This window comes from Nanorana parkeri, unplaced genomic scaffold, assembly GCF_000935625.1.
Source record: "Nanorana parkeri isolate BGI_ZX_2015 unplaced genomic scaffold, ASM93562v1 scaffold241, whole genome shotgun sequence".
Lineage (NCBI taxonomy): Eukaryota > Metazoa > Chordata > Amphibia > Anura > Dicroglossidae > Nanorana > Nanorana parkeri.
In genome coordinates, this window is record NW_017306509.1 from 934,468 (window position 1) to 957,453 (window position 22,986).

Sequence of the window (22,986 nt, forward strand, 5' to 3'; positions counted from 1 at the left end):
GAAGTGTGAAGAGTTTGGAGAACTCTTCCCAGTTCTCCTGGCAGGAGAAGTAAACAGTCTAGGACAAAATGGCTAATTTGGCAAAATGTTCCAATTCGGCTCACTTTACAGTTCAACTATGTTGTCCTAGATTGTTCGCCTGCCTTCTGCAAACTCTTCACCCTTTAGTGAATAACCCTGGAAGTCTTTTTTTAACACCTTGATAATGGGGTTTGAAGCTAAAAATAAACCATAACACCTGCACCTGGTTTTGCAACTTTGGCATGTGTTAGTAAAACTGTACATATCTTTGCTAGTACTTATAGTATCCAGGTGAATTATACCTTGTTATTTTTAGGACAAATTAGGTGTTCATTTAGAGGAAAATGTTGACACATATCTTCTGATTTTTTAATTGTCAAAGGAAAATGGGTCCAAAAAAAAACGTTTTAAAGCTTTAGCAGCTTTAGCTTTTTTGCCATTACCATGGCCCACCACCAAAAACCATATCCCAAAATTAATTCTCCTCTGCTGTGTTAACATGCATTTTTGTGTTATGCTGCATAAAAATGGGGACATGCTGCATTTGTTCGCACTAACATGGTTAACACAGGTTACAGCCAGTAACAGCCAATTGTGGTAATAAGATTTTTCTCAACACAATAACTAGACATCATTATATTCTGAACTGGAATATACTTGAATGAAATATATTAGAAAAAGATTACTTTAAAAAACGACAAGAAATCATTGATGCCTAGATGCCCAGGCTACATTTAGCAGAATTTGCATGTGTCCATTACCTTGACTACAACAATATGATTAATTTGCATATTCAAATCATATTTGGTACGCTGTTTTATTAAAAAATAACCTGCTTTGCTTTTGTTACAAATCTGTAAAATTAAACAAATATGTATTTTTTACCTTTTTCTATTTGTTAATTAATTTAATAGTAATTGTAATAATGCAACTGTATCCGACACTTACACTATTGAATAGATGGCACCATAGATAAACACTACAGCCTGAAGGTGATTTAGGGCTGAAACGAATGATTATTCTCATAATCAATTAGTTGGCCAATTATTTTTTTGATTGATTAGATTTAAAAAAATTGTGCATACACAATTTTTTTTCAATTGCACTGCACTGGAACACACGGCATTGTGGTACTGCATGATCTGGTGCAGGCAATCGCACTGCATGTGTGAGGCACGTTTGGGGTGCCATTGAAATTAATTCCAGGGCCAGCACCACTATCCGGCTAGACATACAGCATGGAATGGTAGGCACAGCTACTATCCCTTTCCTAACTGGCCCAGTCTTGTGCAGGATCAATCAATCAATAATGACAATCATTGACAACAATTCTCATGATCGGTTATTATAGATTAATTTGCTTAGTTTATTCAGCCCTAGTGATTATGTCATTTATGTCAGCGCTATATCAGAGCTGACAAAATGATCATGTTTGGGAACCATACATATTTGGAAACCACTCTAATTGGTTCCCAATCTTCACTGGGGACCCCAGCTGTCAGTGACAGCAGAGATCCCAATTTAGCATCTGTGCAGAGTGTTGGCTAATGTTTATAAATGGATTAACTTTTTGTTTCCTTTTCTTTGACATAAATGTAATTTACATATACAGTATATAAGAAACCAGACTATCTGTAGGGACTTTGCATGTTCTGTCTGTGCTTGCATGGGTGCCTTCCGCATACTCTGGTTTCCTCCCACATTCCAAAGTTATGCTGGTAGGTTTGTTGGCTTCTGTCTAAATTGGCCCCTGTATGTGTGTGCATGTATGTATGCTTGTGAGATAAGGACCTTAGATTGTAAGCTCCTTGAGGGCAGGGACTGATGTGAATGTGCAAATATCTCTGTTAAACCTGATATGCAATGTAGTTTATTGAAAGTTGGGATTTGTACGCAGATTATTCTATTTCACTTTACTGTTCATAAGCCTATTTACCTCACCTAAATTCATGATATATATGGAAACTGTTGTGTTTTTTATTGCATAAATAATCTACATTAAAGTGATATTGTTGCTGTATATTGTGTATATTCATACAGAGTTACTGAAGTCACTGAAAGATCCACTTTAAAAATGGCCATAAACTCAGCTAAACAGTTATCCAATCGTTCTACCAGCATGAAGACACCCCGGAGTATTAACAGAGCACACAGCTCAAGTAATGTCTCAGAGATAAACTGAACTGTGGTAATCCTTATGCTCATATTTTGAAGTTCAATAAACATTTGAACCTCAAAGAGGATGTGTAGGTTGTTGTCAATATCAAACTGATGTTCAGCCCTTTTATGTACTGTGAAGTAGGTGACAACTTATGCTTCAGCAACCCTGCACAATGTGCACCTCTTTTGTAAATGTAGTGTTCTACTTTAACTTACATTTAAAGTTGATGTAAACCATTACCAATTGCCATGTTTTTAAAAAGCATAATTGTTTTCTTCTTTTTTTTTTATATATCCTTTGTTGCTGCTGGTCTCCTGCACTCTCTTTTCAAACCATTCTTTCTACATGCACACCTACAAAGGTTGCATGGCATTTCTTAGGGCAAATTTCCTGATGGTGACAGTATTAGATCATGCCTGCATAATTTATTTAGAAACAACATTTGAAGTCTCAATTAAATGCTTGTACGATAGGGTGACAATGTAGAAGCACATATGAGAGACAGGAACAGAGCGTTATCAGCCTGTAAGAGTAAGTGCTTGAACAAGGACATTCTAGGAAGGATCACCGGGTATTATTAAATTTATTGAAAAGTACTTTTGAAATGATGTTAACAAGTGTGAGGTGCTGGCTGGCATGATTGTGGATGGTGTGTATGTGTCACCTTGTTTCTCATATACCCATGGTGAGGTACTCCAGGGTTTATTACTGACATGAAGTAAACACACATTTTATTTTCTCTGAATCTTAATAAGTCCTGATCTAGGTACTGGAGCCAGAAGGCTTTGTAGAGCTTTCAGTGGGATAAAGCTCCACACCTAGGTCCACATCTTATGTGGTAGCCAGATTCTCATTATTAGTCTCATCAGACCCATATACATGTGAGCTGACTAATGCTCAAAGCTCATTCTAGTGCTTTCTCTGCTGTAAGAGCCTGCTGCTATTTGAAAATGCTCCAGAAAAGTGCACACCACAGTGCTCAGCAGACTCCCAATGATATTCTCCACCAACAATCGTTTGCAGACTGCCGTCATCAAAAGGCCACTGGGAAGTATTTCTCACAAAACATGCCAAACAAACAAACAGACAGTGCCTTGTCCTCGTGTAATACCGTGTATTATTAATGAACATACAAGCTGACATAAAGTAGTATTTTATGTCAGCTTGTATGTTCATTGATTAATGAACAGTATTACACGAGGACAAGGCGCTGTCTGTTTGCTTGTTTTGCATATTTGAACATGCTGACAGAACATTAAAAAGGTACAAGAGCCACCTGTTTGTTTTGAGAAAACCCATGGGAGGACACCCTGTTGGTTTGAAACTGACCTGAGTTTAGTTATTGTCTCAAACATGAAAATGTTTTGTTTGTTTTATGCCATGGACTTGCTGTACAAAGCCTACCTGAATTGAAACTGTTAGCTGCCTTGATGAGTAAAAGTGCCCCCCGCCTGGACTGGTCATGGGTGTCCCTGTCTCATGCATGGTTTACCGCTGGCAATACCAGTTGAGCCTGTCCCCGATATGCATATTAAATCTTAAATAAGAATTTAGTGATTGGAAATACATGCAGGATTTAACCTATAATGACAGTTTTATTGCTCTCTTAAAATGATAATATTGTACATGGACATTAAATTAATAGGATCTGGAAACTAACCTTTAATCAGTGAGTAAATACATGTGTGGTCTACTCCAAGACCAATCAATCCCAAAAGTGTTCAAAGGAAAATTGTTTTATTTTTTTCAATATAAAGCATTTTTGGAAAATATATTGTTTCCTGAAAATATTATTGTGGCATGCTGCATTTGATATCAAAGCACATTTGTATATATTGTCACAAATGTGATTCCCTTCACATAGCAGTATGTCCACAAGTCATAAAATTAGCTTTTAAAGTACTGCCATCTGCTTGCTTAGCATTAATGGAGGCTATTGGACGACTCTTGTATACATTTTAATTCACAATGTTACTCATGCTGAAAACGTGCTTCGCATTTATCTTCCTATACTCTATTCATTTCTGCTGCCAGTCAGTGAGTGCAAATGAGGCATGACACCTCAGAGGGGCATACCCTGCATAAACAAATTTTTAAAAATAAACATGATGGTCCTTCCTAAAATGCAGAGATCTAATTGTACTATCGTGTGTGTAATTAACTTTTCCATTGACAAAGGTAACCTTAATTAAACAAGCAGCAAGGATGTATTCTGCATGGGTGATATGATAAATGAAATGACATCGCAGTCTCAACAAATCAAACTGTCGGAAATAGTCTACTGAACAGACCATGATATGTAATATTGAGCCTTTCGGAAAGTGGTGACCCTCAATATGTTATCAATTTTCTAATTTCTTGGCTTTATCTAACACGCCCCACAACAATGCCTCAACCAGCTGTTGGTGAACCACTGGGCTAACCTTGCCAAAAGATATTAATTTACACATCTAGCTACCTCTATGTATCTCCCTTACTTCTCAAGTTCCATGTGTAATCATGACAGCTTTGTCATTGTATTCAGTGAAAGAAGATTAATACAAAATAATAAAATGATGGTTAAAAGCTTGCCGCAAATAGGAGAATGTACTTATCGAAGGCAAATTAAATTAATGTCCTATGAAATAAGTCATTATAAACCCTGAATCATCTTGCTTTGTCTATACAAGAACATATGCTTTAGTAATGAGTGTTAAGGATACAGTGCAGTATGGCTACAGACTGTCAATTTCATGTTTCCTGATTTACTGTAGAAAAATGGTTCATATAAACTTCTAATTGAAGAGATGGTTTAAAGGGAAATAGACACACAAGGTTAGGCTTTATTCCCTATAAAATGGGACTGATTTCTCCTATAACCAGTCTGCTTCAGGTATCTAATTCAGATTTTCAATTTTCTGGATTATTAGTAACAGTATTGATATTGAGGAAGAGCTATTTCATTTTAGTTTTAAAGTCTATAAATAAGAACTATAAAAATGTCTTCTTTTTTCCAAACACTGTGATTGAAAGGTTTTTACATTTTTTAAGCTATTTCAGGAAATTGCATCACTAACTGTTTATGTTATGATAAAAGTACTTCTACCGTGACCCATATTTAAACAATTTTACAGGAAAAACGTTTAGACTCTAAAACATTTTCTAAGTCAATGCCTATTATGTAGGATTTACTAGTCCACATTGTTACATGCATTACTATTTTTTGGGGTTTGTTTAGAGATTAGTTTCTGAATATTAATTTGCCTTAGTCTGTGTATAGATATAGTGGGCAAAGTTATGTTTCTATGTACCAGTGCTGTTGACATAGTATGTGCAATTCCTCTCCAACACTTGATTTGTGGGTAGGCAGCTATAGCTTTTAGCTGCTGTGCTACAGAGCTAAGTAGGAAGCTGAGCATTGTCAGTGTAGATTGGTCCGGGAGAGGGTAAGAAGTTTAACTTAAGTGCATAGTTGTCCTTTACAACAAAAGTAGAGCTATTATACTCACCTCCCCAGCAGTCTATGTGTCCTACCTCCCCTACGCAGACTCAGTCATTGCCTTTGGCATTCAACACTTCCAAGACTGACAGATGCCTATGCTGAGGTTCTTTTCTCCACCCCCTAGATTACAGGATTGAGGAAGCAACCATGGTGCATTGTGGAGGACATAGGTATCCAATACTGTGTTGAATGCTGAAGAAACTGATAGAGGTGCATGGTTGAAATGGAGGGTTGGTGGCAGACACTGCCCACCAGAGAGGTAAGTACCACTATTATAATTCTTCACTGTGGTTGCCTCTTCCACCTGACTGTGTGCTCCTACTGTGTACTCTCTGTGTCCATAGTAATCCTGCTTCACAACGCTGGATTTTTCCTAGGTTTCTGTGACTATATTTGTAGGGGGTCTGATAGGTTGTACAGCATTTATTAGCAGGTGGAATCTCACTAATGTGTCCCTCCAAAATCATTGAGGCAGTAAGACTCACATGGAAAACGCTACTTCACCCAGTGTAGAGAAATATGTCCTCGTAATGTGCTCTGAGATCATGCAAGTGCATAACACAGACAGGGAAAAGACAGAGAGGATGGTTGATTAATTGGTGACAATCTAATATGCCCACCATTTGATAGATTTTAGGGGAACACAGATCAGCCAGGAGCAAAAACCTGTCATAATAGCTTTAGTTCTCCCTCATGACCAGCCACCTTATTACACTGTGCCTTGTGGGGTAACAATAGCCATATCACCCAACACAGCATAGGGGGCCCTAATGAGGAGGCTGTTGTCTGAGTGACAATAGCCACAAATATTGTTCAGTGGCTGGACAGTATGTAAGCAATTTGGGTAGGTCACAATATACAGTAAGAAAGAAAAAAAGCAAAACTTTAACCCCTTTCACTAAAAACCACATCAGGATGCAGCTCTGCATGCTGATTTAAAATCATATTACATTCATTAGTTAAACAAATATGTTTTTCATTTACTTACAAATAGAGATTATCCACTTCCTGGTCCATTTTGGCACAAATGATGTAATGTGCCCAAGCATTGCTTGGGAAATCTTATCTGTAATCTCATGAGATCTCAGGGATAGGCATTTTTTTCCTCTGAGATATTGTGCATTGTCACATGGCCTATTCACATGTGCCAGAGTTCCAGGAAGTAAAGTGAGATCTAGTAATCTGCCCTTAGTGAAAATGGCCACTGTCAGAAGAATGGGGAGAAAAAGAGAAATAAAGTATGCAAAAAATAAATAGCCTGCAATTATCTGGAAGTACATGTTTGTAGATTGCCATTGCTAAACATTGATAAAGGTGTGTTTGTTGTTAAGTTTAAAGATATGGGTAAAGTTGCTCTTTAAGGGAATATTGCAGCCATTTTTGTACAGAACTGCTGGTGTTTCCTTTTCCTCCTCTTCAAGGGTGAATTGCCGTTCTTCCCACACAGCTGCATCATCCTTTCACAGATCCTTTGACAGGATCCGTGAATGGAGAGACTACAAGTCCACCATGGTTGGACTTTTAGTTCTCAATGTAGTGCAAGTGCAGTGACTTCATCGCACTTGTTGTACATTCATACTTACTCCTGTCCCGGTAACTGAAAGTCCATAGCTCAGTATGGACAGGGACTGGAAAAAGAGTCTGCAGAAGCCAGAACATTGCACTCCTGATCCACTCATAGCAGTGGCAATGCTTTGTAGGCTCCAGTCCAAAAATCAATACATGCACATGTTTTTCTTTGATCAATTCGTGTGCATTTATTTATTTTTTGCAAAAAGTGGACTTAGCCTAGTTCTCCTGCTGCATGTCCTTGATTTAGGCATAAATCTTAGTAAGATCAATGACATTATTATCACAGTTGATTCTGCAAGATACCACAGAGAGAAATCACTGGGGGGCCTCTCATAAAAATGTTGCCATTGGGACCAATGATCTGTAGGTATGCTCCTGACTGTGCCCCAAGCCAATCTGAATTGACATAAACAGGGAGGAACAACAGATCACCTGTGACACAAAGTATTATCATTTCACTGTTTAGTACCCATTCAAATGTGTTTCACTGGTCATCACTGCACCATCAACTCACTGAAAACCATTACTGGGTACAGAAGCACACTTCCATCCATGTATGCTCTTGTTTGTCATGGTCTCACTACCATCCATTCCCATTCTCCTACCCTTTGTGCTCATTCTGTTCCACTTCTATTTATGTAAATGTAGCTAATCATTAATCATCAGTTCATACCACAATAAAAAATAGCAACAAAATGTAACTAAAAATACTCAAATCAGAGAATATGTTGGTAATCAGTGTTGAGGGTCTAGTGATGGCCAAGAAAGAAAGACTATTTTCAATGTTTAAATATTTTCATAACAGTCTAACCCAGATCAAATTCCTCTTGCTGTATTTCTCCACTTTGTCAGCCTCTGAGCTCAGTGTTCATTGTCTGCTTTGTCCCTTCCTTTCTTAAGTAGTTATTTCTCACTATACTTCAATTTTCTGTCTCCACTTTATCTAGCTTGCTCTTTATTTCTCAACTTTTCTAAGTTTGTCTTTCTACTTTAGTCTGCTGACTCTTCTCACCACTTCAACATTTTTAATATGATTTGGACCCCATGAAAATAGCCGTACATGAAGCACTCTTTTGGTTAAAAAGGTAAGGACTTCATGCACTAGAAGCTATAAGCAGCACTAGGATTTCCTAGCCTCATGCACATAAGTACTTCAGGAAAAAAGCCTTGGAGTTATACAGCTCATCTCATGTTCATTTATTTCCTTTAGGCCGTAACTGTACCCGGAAAAGCTTTGTGCTGGGGAAACAGTAGACCACATGTCCTTCATCCTTTTTCTCCAGCACAAAGAGGAGGAATCAGTAGTCTGTTAAGAACTCTGATATGTCTACAAAGGGGACCTGTCATTTCTTAAATATGCTATCACATTGTGTACACATACACACCATGATGTAAACATCAGACCCCTATTGCACTATGCCTAACAGGCATTTCCGCAGTTTAAGAATAGCTTTAGTGGCTTTATTTTAGGATAGCACTGAAAAGATGAAATGGTGAAGGTTTATGGTATGACTCCATGTTTTGTTTTAGGTGTACAAATTTGTTAACTCAATACAGCATTATCTTTCAGCGGATGAAGTCTAAAAATGTCGGAATTGTCATCTTACATGCAGGTCATTAATGTACTAGGAAGTGAAGCCTAGAACTTAAAAAAAATTCTGAAACCAACCAATTCAAATAGAAAAAAGGCTTAATAGCATATGGAGTACTCAGTAAATAAGTTTGTATATATTCAGTCTTGCTCAGAGGCTTTTTACTATACAAATACATTTATTTACTATAAATAAAAAGTATAAATTTTTTTATAATTTGTCCTGTTTAAAATGATTCTAAAACAATATTTTTGGTATGAAGTAAGGCACAGTTATTTAGAAATGAAAAAAACTTTTTTTTTAACATTTTTCAAATTTTCTTTATGCGACATTGAAAAAATAACAAAATGAACGAAAATGGAATAAAAAAATATTTGTGGTAAAAAAATAGAAATATAACAGTTATTGAATATTTATTACTAATATACTTGTAAGTAGTTAAGCAAGTTTCTTTAAAGACGGAGTCTCTCTTTGTATAATTTTTTACAGCTCAGTCACCTAACTCATGCAATGTATGTTGCTTCTTGTCCCATGCTTCTGTGTGCAGTAGAAACTGAGTTACAGACTTTGACAGCTTTCTCCCCTGTTCCCGACCACGGCTCTGCAAAGGAGATGACTCTTAACCTCCCTGGCGGTATGATTATGCAGGATTTTAGAATGCAAAAGCGGTACATTGTTTTTCATGGCAATTTATAATTGAAGTGAAATTATATAAATAGCAGATTACATTGCATTGTGTGTATTCTGTGTAAATGTCATGTTTGCACTTTTGAATTTCCCGCCGGCTCTGCCCCCCGCTGTGACGCCCGAAAACAAAACTGAAAGCCGAATGCCGGCATCGGCTGGGCGCACACAGCAGAGGACACCACGGGCTCGCAGGGACAAGGTACTGAAAATTAACCCCGAGCCACACTCGGGAATATTGCCAGGGAGGTCAATTGACAGCTCTTATCTCGATGTCTTTGCCCAACACAAAACAAGGCTCCCCTTCTAGTGATTGTGCCAATTCCTGCAAGAGTATAACCCCTCCCTTTGCATTATTCTGACATCACTTGTATCAGGAAAGTGCAGGGACACTAAAATAACAGCTGTTAGTCAAGAGGTCATCTCCTTTGCAGAGCATGGTCGGGAATCAAGAGGAGTGAATTGTCAAAGTTTGCATCTCAGTTTACACACTTTACACATATATACAGATGCATACATATACACAAAATACAAGCCAATGCTTCTTTAAATGTTGTCATATGCAGATCAAGGGTACAATCTTTGAAATAGTAAATGCAATAAAACAATATATTTGTTGCACCGTATTTGCACAATGGCATTTGCCATTTTTCACAGGAGCGGCTGCATTTTGACAACCACTCATGCTTTGTAATACAAAGTAACTCCCGTCTGGCATTTTATTGGTGGTAACTGTCGGTAATTGCTGGTAATAGTGACGGGGGATCAGGACATAAGAGATCCATCTTAGAAACTTTGTTGAAGTTTTTTAGAATGTTCAAAATCCTCAAGTGGTTAAAAGATATGTTTCACTTTTGGAAGCTTATAAAAAAATATGCATGGAATAAAATTAAGCATAAATTAATTTGATTAGTTTTATTTTCACTGGGGTTTTGCTTCTAAGCTTGTCAATAGTTTTAGCTGGAGCTATTCATCAGATTTTCCATTTTACAAAGGTAATGTGCTATATATTTCAGCATTCGTCTTGCCCTTATCTGCACTCTGTGCTTTTACAAGCTCTCGCACAGTTTTGTTTGGTAACTTTTCTGCTAATGGATTACTTTAATAGTCTGCAATGACATACAGTATTTACAGTTCATTTTATGTGTAAGTTAATTGTAAACATCAGTCAGAGTAAAAGAGGAAAGCACATTTTTATAGATAAAAAGTATCCATGTACATGAACTACTCCAAAATCTGACAGTTATGACAACAAAAAAATAATAAGTTATAATAAGTTTACACAAAAATAATTTAATATTAACAATGCTGATGAGTAAATTGCCCAAATTCATTAAGAAATGTAATGGACTCTCCATGTTGAATCTGGACAGCTGCAGCTAAATGTTCTCCTAATGCACTGGTATTATGGTACATGAGAAGCTTTCAGTTATCCTGAGCGATTCCCATTCTAAATTCCTGAAAACGTGGTCCCCTTTGGTTGGAATGTAACTGACATCTGTACTTGGACCCCTCCCTGCACTCACTTTGATGGCGTATTGTGGTCCATGGTCCACAAACTGTGAGTTTGGGTCATCCTCCGCATATCTTGCTTCTTTTCATTTTTCCTTTGTCTTTTGTCTGTGATCTATGTCTTTTGTGCTGTTTCTTTTTGGAGCTGAGGCTTGCAAACTTTTCATAACCTTTTTAATTTCTCCATCTGAAAAATCCCCCCGTTTTTGTTTCTGTTTTGCCATACATTTTGAGCATGGCCTTCTACATGCTGTCATACTGTATTGATTTTAGACATGGGTTGGGCGTGGGATTGTGTCCCCCCTGGTCCGAACCCAGATGGCCTCGAGGGAAGCTTTAAGGGAGCACTACTCTCCAACTCAGCTGCAGTGAGAATAATGTTTGCTTTGTTTGTTCTTAAATATTTCTTGTATTTTTCTATTTATCCCTGACATCTCCTGTCTTCTCTGCAGAGATAGATTGTGTTTTTTTTCTTCCTTGTACTTCTTGAAATTAATAATATCTTTGTTAACCCCTTCGTGACTGACGACGTACAGTGTACGTCGCCAGCATCGGGGGCTGTTTATAATTAACTTGAATTGCGCTGAAGTCAAATGGAGACCACTTTTCATGTTCACCTTTTTGCCATTTGTATGGAAAAGCTATTGTAACCCAAATAGCACTGGGAGCTATGGGAGGCCTTTGGGGGTGAGGGGAACATGGAAAAACATAAATCCTTTAAAGTACACATTTGGGGATGTCTTAAAATGAAACTGTGCCCTGGCTATGTACGATAAATTATTAAGATATTTTATGTTTTTTGTTTATGTATTAACAAGCACTTTACATTAAGCCCTCATTCATTTCTGTAGGTATAGGAATTGTAGAGAAAGTCATCATTTTACAACAGAGGCACTAAAATATTTGCTCTTTTCCTGTTATTCTTTTATTGCAGCAGAATCTACTAGAGTTTTTCCCCACTATTTAAAATAATTGTAACTACAAAATCTCTGGACTTCCTTGATTATTGCCCTGTATCTATCATAGAGGATGGCTTATCGCATGAGGCAGGCTGTAAATGAAGGTGTGTAATTCATTTTCTTGACCTATGTTCCCTCTTCTTTGCCTGTTGGCCCTGCCATCCACCTGTGATGCCACTTACCAGCTCTGTAACACCCAAATCTAGGCACTGTAGCTGTAGTAAGTGTTTAGAGAAAAATTGAGATTCGGGGGGGTTCAAAGTGCTTTTGGTGAACACTGTTTTTAAATTTTTTACATTTATGTTAACTTTCCAAATGATGCAAAGGGCAGCTCAAGAACTAACAATCAGCAACAAGTGACTGTTGTTCTCTAATCTCCGCAAACTAAAACCCTTCAACCACAAAATAAAACCAAAGACCCCCCTCCAAAAGAAATAGTCATTAACTCCCAATCCCCAAATTCCACTAAGTGACTGCAGCCCTTATGAATTAACATCTGAAGAGGCATGACTTGTTGCTGGCAGATTTTAGTCCTCAAAAGGCATGTGAACATGAAAGGAGTGCACATAACTCAAATACAGTTCACTAAATCACCTAGACTAATCTAATAATAAAATACAGTAATAAAAATAAAATAATAAAAGGTCAGCACACAAAGAGCAGCTTTGCCGGTGTCAGGAACAAGTGGCACATCCAAAACCAACTTGTGTGAGGGAGACCAGTCTATGCCCTTTGGTTTTCCCCCTGCAGCGATGCCTCCAGTGTGGTGAAACAACGCCACCTGATTTAATACATGGAATGGCTGCTATGGCAAACAGGGTGAGGTGTCCAAAAAAGGGGTTGCTTTGAAACACACTTCTATAGTGCAGAAGTATGCTGTGATATGCTAAACACAAAGCTTTGCCAGTTTTGGTAACAAGTGTGAAACCAAGACCACCTTCATTGGAGAGCAGCCAGTTTTTCCTCATTAGGTGTTTCCCCTTCACCTATGACTACAGGGCAGTGGATCCAGTCACCATCAGTTACAGTGGCAAAGCGGTACCTTAAAGTGGGGCACTTTGTCCTCCCTCTTGGGTGATGGCAAAGTTCACCATGCGATTCTCCCCTTGGATTGGGGACGAGTGAAACATCCCCTTTATGTTGCCACAAAAGTCATCTTCCTCCTCATTACCAGCTCCACAACCCTCCTCGTGCCAAGCAAGGTTATCAGTGACAATAGCATGAGAAGGGCAGGGATGGTCTTCTGTGCAAAATATTTCCCCCGTTCCTGCTCCTATGATGTAGCATAGCTCACAAAAAAGGAGGAGGAGGAAAAGGCTGCAAAAGAAATAACTGATACATGGCCTTGAGGAGGGCTGCTCTTGCACAAGCCACTGTGGGAATCGGTTTATCCAGGCACAGTATATATGCGGCCAAGAGCTTTTTGCCACACTGCTCAGAGTGGGTCACTTTGTGCTTCCTCTTGAATGGTGGCAGTAAACCCCTGCATAATTTTCCATTAAATTGGGAAGGGGTGATATGTCCCCCTTCAAGGTGCACTAAATCTCCTCCTTCCTCTAACTGCTGGCACCACAACCCTCATTTACCTCACATGGACGAAGGTAAATGATCTTGCTGACCCTAAGAGAACAAGAAGTCCTCTTCTTCATCTTGGTGTTGTTCCTCCATTGTCTAGTCTTTCACACGATGCAGTGCATGTTCAAGAAGAACACAAATCCGTGCCTTGTTGCAGCACTCCATTCTGTTTGTTCCTTTGAATAGTGTTGCATGTGTCCTGAATTAGGACCCACTGACATGGCAAAAAGAAACTCAGCTCCCCAGAGCCTGGCCTTGTCCCATACTCTTACAGATAGTACGTAAGTGATGAACATTTGCTGGATATCAACACCTAAAGTGGCCGCTCACTCTTCTGTTTTTACGCAGGACATCCTGGAAGGCAGGATACCTAACCGGAAAGAGCATGTGCCAGAAAAGGTACATCAGTGAACTTTGCATTGCATTGTCTCTGGGGTGCTTGTGGGGGACTGGTTGAGTCAGTGGATGGGACCACTGAGGAGGAGAGGGAATAGGTGACTGCGCTATCATCAAGCTGCAGGACATGTGCGGCACCACCAGCTCCACTGATGTGCTCTGTGCTGCATCCTTCCCAGCCTTCAGTAAATTTACCCCATGGCCGGTGAAAGAGATGTAATATCCCTGCCCATGCTTGTTAGACAATGGGGTTGATTTACTAACCTTATAAACACACCACGAACGTGTATACACCTCTGCAGTGTGTTCCCTCCCAGCATGATCTATGGGTGGAATCTAAACACCTTTGTAATGTGTACACACCCAGCAGGTGTGTTGTGCAAAGCCCTGAAGGAATTCCAAGGTGATGTTGGGTAAATTAGCTCTATGTTGTGTTGCTTGCGTTGATGAATGCAAGGAATGTAAATGCATGAGCTAACCATTTTTGTCTAAACTGAAAATCACACACACCTGGTGTGTGTGTGTGTTTAGGTTAGTAAATCACCCCCAATGTGTCTGTGGTCGCGTAGATCGAGCTATTGAGTGCGGGGTCCATGCGACACAGAGACATTTCCTTATACATGATAATGAATGCCAGGGGAAGCCTTCTGGACAAAAAAATAGCAGTTGCGTACCTGCCACTTTAATGCCACACAGGCCATAAACTCGTGACATGGAGGTGGTGGGGCTAGTGCAATTTTCTAGCCTACACATGGCCCTAATTAGTGTGGCCCCAGGCTGACCCTCTTCTCCACTCTATGTGCCATACAGTAAGCCTCTCAACCCCCTTGTCAGACTTTCCTCCCTGTCACTTGAGGCTGCAGGTGAAGGCTGAAGAGTAGGCAAAAGAGGTAGGATGGGGGGATACACAAAGGACAGGATCTGCAACCTATGGTGTTTAACTAGTTTATCTCTCATGGATGGGGACGGTGCAGTTTGACTTTTTAACCTTGGGCTCCTTGGACCAACTGGAATAATTGGGAAAGGTGCTATTCCCAAGATGGTGGACTAATTAATAAGCGTATCGATTTATGGCTATTGCAGCCATCTGTTTTTTATAAATATTTTTATAAATGTATTTTATATATATAGATGTCTATGTATTTTTTATATTTATATTGATTGATAATTTAGGTGTCTATGCAATTTTATGAAACATTACATATTTTATTGTAACCAGATGTCATTTTTTATAAGCATGGATTATGCGCATATATTATGTTAAATGGATGTTTTTAAATAAGGTTGTGGATTTCTATATGGATTTTAATGTAGTTTTGTGTATAGGCCACTCTAAGCTCTATTAAGGACGAATATTGAAATCATGTTGATTATGAGTATACAGATTGTGCCGTATCGGCTAAACATTTCTGCCAATCTTGTGGCTGTTTTAGTTTAATTAAGTCCTTTTGATTGGCTCAGGTTTGAACATCTCTGATTGGTTGAAATCTGATGATGAGCCGACGGTCTGGCTTAAAGTCTGTCTGAGCTTGGAATGGTCAGGGTTCTGAGGAAAGGGACGTGCCCCAGAAACGCGTTAACACTTGCCACTCGCTGCTGGAAGACGACTTTGGTCGTGAGCTGACTTGGCTGCGCTGTGGCTTCTGATGGGCGATAGCCTCCTGTGTGGGGAACCATTGAATACGATTGTGTCACTTTTCTCTTGCGAGTACATTACCATTTTTAAAAGCAAACTATTAAACGATCCTTCGCATGGAGTGGTCGCTCTCCTTTTTTGTCATTCTATAGGCGTAAGCCATCTCCCAAGTGTGCAATGAAATGCTACCCTTGACGTTGCATAAAAAGGAGCACCCTCTCCCCACTGAATGGTATTTTTTTTTAAACAAATGTTGTACTACTATGTGTACTTCAGGGTTTGTTTGACAATTCTATTATACTTGGCAATGGACAGAATTGATTTTTAAGATTTGCCCAACACAGACTTCAATTTGGTTTCATTTAAAATAGTCCCAGTGATGGAACCAAAGCACATTTGCTCATCAATATGTGCACACTTTTCCCTATGCATCATTTAATTTGCATCAAAACCCATAATGCGCTATATAAGCTTTATCCCTGGTCAGATGGGTCCCTGAGAGCCATATGTCTGAAAGAGAGGACAATATCTGAAATATTAGAAAAGGGTGGACTCTCAGCAGCCATATTGCGAGTTCATGCTAGAGCTGGTTAGGAAAAGCTGAGAGGGAGAGAGAGAGAGAGAGAGAGAGAGGTTGAGAGAGAGACATATGTGTTTTACACTGTTATATTATGGATAGCAGTGTGGTAGGTTAGATACAGGGCCGGCCTTAGGGGTGTGCGAGGGCGCCATGGCAACAAGGGCGCCGTGTGGCCGTCACAGCTCGAACCGCCATTTGGGTGTATATCTAGGTATACACCAAGATGGTGGGGCCAATATCGGCGTGTGAGGTCACCTGTCATGTAACGTCATGCTCCCTGCCTCCAAGATGGTGGTACGCATTCACAGAACACGCTGGTGGCCAACAATACTTACTTGATAAGAATACTTATATTGTGCCTACAAGTTTAATACCTTTGCATAAAAGTTTTATTTTTATTATACTTTTTAATATGTTTCTTTGCGGCTTAACAAAATAGGAGTCTTTAAATGGTGCGGATATTGGGGGAAATGGGTGTGGTTACGGGGTTGTGGCCACTAAAGGGTGTGGCCACTGAGGGGCGCTGTAAAGCTTTCTCGCGCAGAGTGCCTAAAGACCTAAGGCCGGCCCTGGTTAGATACCCTTGAGTGTAAACTTTTCTTTATAGTTCCACAGACCTTACTGTCCTTCTTAGGACTCTTTTTTCTGTGTCAGCAGTGTGTCTGCTTTCTAGTCTCTGTGACACCCCTTTGTGGCTTTTTTTCCTTTTGTGATTTATTAGGGTCCTTTTTCTCTCATTTACAGTTTTTCTATTTTTCTTTATGCCAGTGTTATAAAAAATAAATAGAAGTAGTAGGCTTTTATTTTTGGTAGTTGGTGGCTGTGGGATAACTAGTGTTCATCAAAAGCACCAAACATTAAATCCACCCACCACCCCATCTTCCTAATGTCAGTAAAGCTAGGCATTCTATCCACTTACCAAAGAAATACTACAAAAAAAGGCAGGTCTAAAATTAGAGGCAAGATGTGGGAGCAGCATCTGACCAAGACAAGACAGACTCATCAGGTTTCCCTTCCCTGTTACCTGTTGCAGAATTTTTTTTTTATGGAAATATGCCCAGCATTTTAACATTAGCTTAGCTAAAGCCACTAGAGCTACAACTGCTCCCATACAAACCAGTTCTTGACCTGTGCTACCCTAGAGTGGCAGGTACCCAGCTGCCATTACTTTTCCCAGAAGGCCATCCCTGCTATCCACTATTACATGCAGTAAAACACATCTCTGTAGCTGGACCATACTTGGGGTCTATTCACCAAGCTGCCGAGGGCAGCCGAGTGAATGACCGATCTGAAGTGAAGTGAGCCGAACACTGTTCGGCTATTCACTTCAGGCTGGTACGGCTGATTTCAGCCATACATCGGCTGAAATCAGCCGTACATCGGCTTGCTTCGAGTGGCTTCGGGTCGGCCGAACATGCTCAGACTCCTGGCTGCCCAGGAGAGAAACACTGCTGTGTCTTTTTATCTTTATTCTGACACGATCGATGTCATAATAGAAAAAAAAAGAGAATTTTCCCATTGAAAGCATTGGGACATTAATATTGGCTATTTCAATTTGCAATAGCCAATAGTAATGTACCAATGCTTTTCAATGGGAAAAATCTTTTTTTTTTTTCTAAAAAAAAACTTGCTGTGTCTTTTTATCTTTATTCTGACATCGATCGTGTCAGAATAAAGAAAAAAAGACGCCCAGCTGTCAGAAGCGTCAGCTTCGGCTTTCAGCACGGCTCAGCCGAGCCGATGCATATGCGTTCGGCTCGGCTGAGCCGCTCGGCCATGATCGGGAGCTGTACGGGCTATTGTGAGTAGCCCGTACAGCACCCCTTCGGTTCTACTGAACCGAAGGGGTCCTGGGGCCGAAGCTAGCCGAAGGATCGGCCGAAGCTAAGGCCAGATCCTTCGGCAGCTTCGTGAATAGACCCCTATATATCATTCACTGAACACTGTGGTAACCTTTTGGTGCCTGAGAATTGGATAAATGCAGCATGGGCCATAACACTCAGCTTTGTAGTTTGCCTCATTATGATGGGAGCAGCCTTCCCCCAAAGCCCCACAGAGTCTCTGTAAAGTTGCTCCCATGTAATAGTAATGCTGGTATGCCTGGGAAAATTCAGCCACATCAGGAAGAGCTTCTGGGCAGCCTCACACATGTACCTTGCTTGGTTCATGTTCTAAACCTCAGCTGCTTGCTGGGAAATTGATATGCAACACCCCTACAGATGTGAATTCCACCCTAAATATGGACATGCTCCGAGGAGTTTGGAGTTTTTTTCACCCCAGCGATGTTTGCTCATCAAGGATGCCTGTGTGGTTTAGGACTCCTTTGAGGAGGTGACTAAAATGGTGAGCAGTAATCATGTTGGGATAAGCAAAACCACCCCCTTAGTGCTTCTCCTTGAACACAGATTGTGAAGCCTGATATACTGTGCAGGGGAGAAACAGCAGCTGGAAGAAAAGGGAGGATTTGATGCTATTTCAGGTCTACCAGGAACATCTGTCCACTGCTTCCATCACTAGGATGGGACACAGAGGCGACAGGAGTCCAAGTAGGAGTCAGGGTAGGAAACTTGGAAGGCTGCTTCATTTCCAGATGGTGTCCAATGTTTTTCTGCTGATGGCATCAACTTAAGGATCAACAAGAGAAGCAGCATCAGCATTGAATTGCATAGAGGTTTCAAGCCACAGTGACCAAACCCAGTTACTGGCACCTATCATAGGCACCACCTGAACGTGAACTATATTGGTTCCAAGGCTGATATTGAATAATAAAAAGCAAGGAGCATTCTATGTGCTACTGTGTGTCCAGGGTGGATCACTGGCCAGAACTTGAAACATATGCTCTGGAGGTACAGGTCTGACAGGGCCTTCAGTGCAGCAGTGGGGCTTGTTACTTCTGCCTGTCCCCAGACAGCATCAACTGGCTGACGTTTATACAAATAAATTAAGCCCCGATTACAGGAGACCCCCCCTGAAGATGCCACAAAATATTATTTTAAATTGTAATTCTGCTTAAATTTAAATTGAATTGGCATGACCACTTTCCACTACCTCTCCTCCCTCTCCTTTTGCTTGCATGGAAACTCCTGCCTTGTGTCCTGAGTTTGAAGCTTCTCCAATTACAGTTTATTGTCCTCTTGTGAAATGTTTTTATTAGTTGTGTCTCAGCTGCAAAGCTATAATTTAATTGCAAGAAAAAAACTTCCACATGTCCCTGGATTTGAGGCTTATTCAAAATAAAAGCATTTTGCCCTGTCCCTTTCATTTTAAGGGCTTTTTAAAGCTCAGCTCCAGGCTCCACACACTGCGAGGGTTAAATGTTTTTTTAAGTCTAGGGGGTAGAGATAAAGGCTGCATTTCCTAATTTATTCCTCCCTCCAACAGACATCTGCGTTCTTCTCTTTGATGATCTGGGTTGTTGGTGGGCCCCGTCACCCTCATGTAGAATACAGGACTATTGGTACTGCATTGTACTTGGTGTAACTACTGGCCAGAGCACCTTAGAGAAGAGGCTGTGGTGGACTGGCCGAACATGCAAATACATGTAAAAGTATAATTTAAAGTCTGTCTTTGTTCCACAGTTTAAAAAGAAGATATAATAGATTGCTATTTTACCGCAATGCTGTTTTGTTCTGGTGCCCAGTTGCCACTGACAGTTATTTGTTCACAGAAAACATAACTTACTGCAGCCCACATGAACACACATCTTAGCAATTTTATGCAGCAGTCCCCATTGACTTTTCATTATGACTGCTGCTGTGACAGCGTGCTCTCTTATATTTACTTGGTCTTTGTGGGATAATGTGAATCATGATTTTGCAAAAAACAGTGCTTTTATACAAAAGGTTTAATTTAATCAGTGTGGCAAAAGTATAATATATGACTTATTTCCAATTCAGCCTAAGTATAATGCATGCACGACTGCTTAAGCCACTTAAAAAACACTTCAATTATTCTTGAGCAGCAGTTTAATTTAGTGAGGTCTGAATTATTTCAATATTTTACAATGCAACTGTATCATAATTTTATTTATGCAGGCAGGAAACTTACCAAAACATACACTGTTTGATTTCCTTTAAATTAATATTTCTGCTCTGTGTATGAACAAGATTCTGCTATAGAATTATTTATGATCACCTATTTAAATATTTTGAAAGGTTTTTGGGGTTTTTATTTTGTGCAATTTTGGTAGGAAGTCTTAGGACAGGGTGATTGTTTATTTATATATTTATATGTGTATTTTGAGTGTTCTTGCCAAATAGTTAAAATGCATGAGGCTTGTTTTATTATTCCATTAAATTAAAAGTTAACTTGTGAGCACTGTATGAGTCAGAGTAAAATTTCAAGAAGTACACCTGAAAGCACATTTTAAAATTAAATATATTTGAAGGAATTAGCACAACCTAAAAACAGCTCAGCTGACCACAACAGCCAATCAGTTGTTTTGTTTCGCTGCTTGGGTTGCACAAGAAAATAGTACCTATACTTTGGGGGGTTTTAAGAGAGACACAAAAAATTAGTTGGCTGATTTGTCAGATCACACAGGGGGTTACTAATGGGTACAGCAGTTATGCTTGGATACCATCATCGTATGGGCTCCTGGGACAGCTGCCCCCTGTGGATGGTTTGTTTTTCCACAGGGATGGCAAACTGCAAGAAAGGCTGCTGGTTTTTGGCAAGTTTATGAAATACTCTTCTGCCATCTGATTTCCCTAAGTGATATTAGATTATATGTGCACATTTAAACCCTACCATAAGTATTTTTAAAGCAACTTATGTAGTGTAATGCTGCTCTGCAAAGTGCACATCTTTGGACTGAATGCATATATTTTACTTAACACTGTATACTCTACCGAATAAAATCCATAGCCTCCTGACAGCTGTCAGAAAAGAATAGTATAGTGGAGGACACCAGCCAGTTTGAGTACTGCTCCTATCACAAAAGATGTGTGTCTATTGTGAAGTCTAAGTATACAGTGGCAAACCCTTTGGAATTAACTGGTGTTCTGCAGTAATTTGCCATAACGTGATCTGATCCTCATCAATGTCACAACAACAGACACACACAATTTACTTAAGCTGATAACATACAAACAATTCTAATTTCTTGTGTCTTTATTGAACACATCCATTAAACACTCACAATGCTGGAAGAAAAAAGTAAGTGGACCTTCAACGAAAGCTTATTGGAGCCAGTAGCTTGCACAGCTGGAGTCCCATTGGTGAAATTAGTTTGGTAGTGTGGTTTAGAGCTAATTTGATTGATAAAAGACACTCCAACATTTTAAGATTGCTGTTCATAAGAAGCATCAACTGATGTGAACCATGCCTCGCAAAAAGGAGCTCTCTGAAGACATAAGATCAAGAGTAGTTGATCTGCATACGGCTGGAAAGGGATGCATAGCAATCTCAAAGTGTTTAGGCACATCAGTTGACAGTTAAACAAATTGTCTATGAATGGAGATAGTTTAGTACTAGAAGTGGGTGCCCGGTAGGAGTCGCATGCTGATGACGTAGGACGCTGACGTTCCGTCGCCCATCCACGAGCCTTGCCCTGTAATGCGTAGGAGAAGCAGCGACCACATCGGCTCCCCACAGTGAACTCTCACAGCCCAGCCCATAGCGCAGAGTTCCCGGCAGTTGCCGGCACCGGCCGTTGTGATAATAGCCGACGCCAAGCACACTAGATCTCGGAAGCCTTCGGCAGTATTAACCCAGCGGATGGGGGGGAAGAAAAGAGTACAGCAGCCGCAGCCGCCATCACAGCCGATAACTACCACTATGAGACGGAGCTCCTCAACGAAAATCGGATCGTACTTCACAGGTACTAGGGCCAGACTGTCTGTAGAAGGGGGTAGTAGGATGGAGCCTGCATCATATACATCGATGGGTGGTCGCAAACGGGACAGTTCACAGGGCAACCTGGCACAGCGATATGGTCTGGACATTCAGATATCAGACCCCCATGACCACATCCAGGCTGCAATACCCCCCAATACGCCCCCTGAAGAATAAAATTTCCCTTATCAATTTAGACTTTAAATTATTTGCGAAGGTGTTGGCCACAAGACTAAAAAAGGTTTTACCTAAAATCATACATATAGACCAAACGGGCTTTGTTCAAGGGCGGGAGGCTAGAGATAGTACTACCAAGGAGATTAACCTAATAGCACTTGCCCAAAAAGAAAAAAAAACACTTTGTCTTCTGTCAGTTGATGCAGAAAAGGAATTTGACAGAGTAAACTGGTACTTTCTCAGAGAATCGCTTCTACATACGGGAATGGGGGAGTCTTTTGTTTCTAAGGTGATGGCACTATACACAACTCCCTCAGCAAAAGTAAGGGTAAATGGGATCTTGTCTGATCCCTTTCCAATTTTAAATGGGACCCGTCAGGGCTGTCCCTTATCACCACTATTATATGTTGTTGTGATGGAACAACTAGCCGCTACAATTAGACAAAACCCCTCAATAGAGAGGATGAGGTGTCCTTCACAACAACATAAAATGACCTATTTTTATTTATAACCTCACCAGCAATATCAATACCTAATATACTTAAGGAATTGAAGAAATATGGGGAACTGAGTAACTTCCATATAAATTTACCGAAGTCGGAATTTTTCAACATCTCACTAACAGACAAAGTCCAATCTTGGATTAAGGAGAATTACTCATTCAGATGGCAGCCTGACTATATTGGGTACCTCGGAATTAGTATACCAAAAGATCTCAATACTCTTTACCACATCAACTTCAGAGATTGGGTAGATAAAATCTTTACTCATTTCTCTAAATGGAACGGTCTACGCCTGTCCTGGA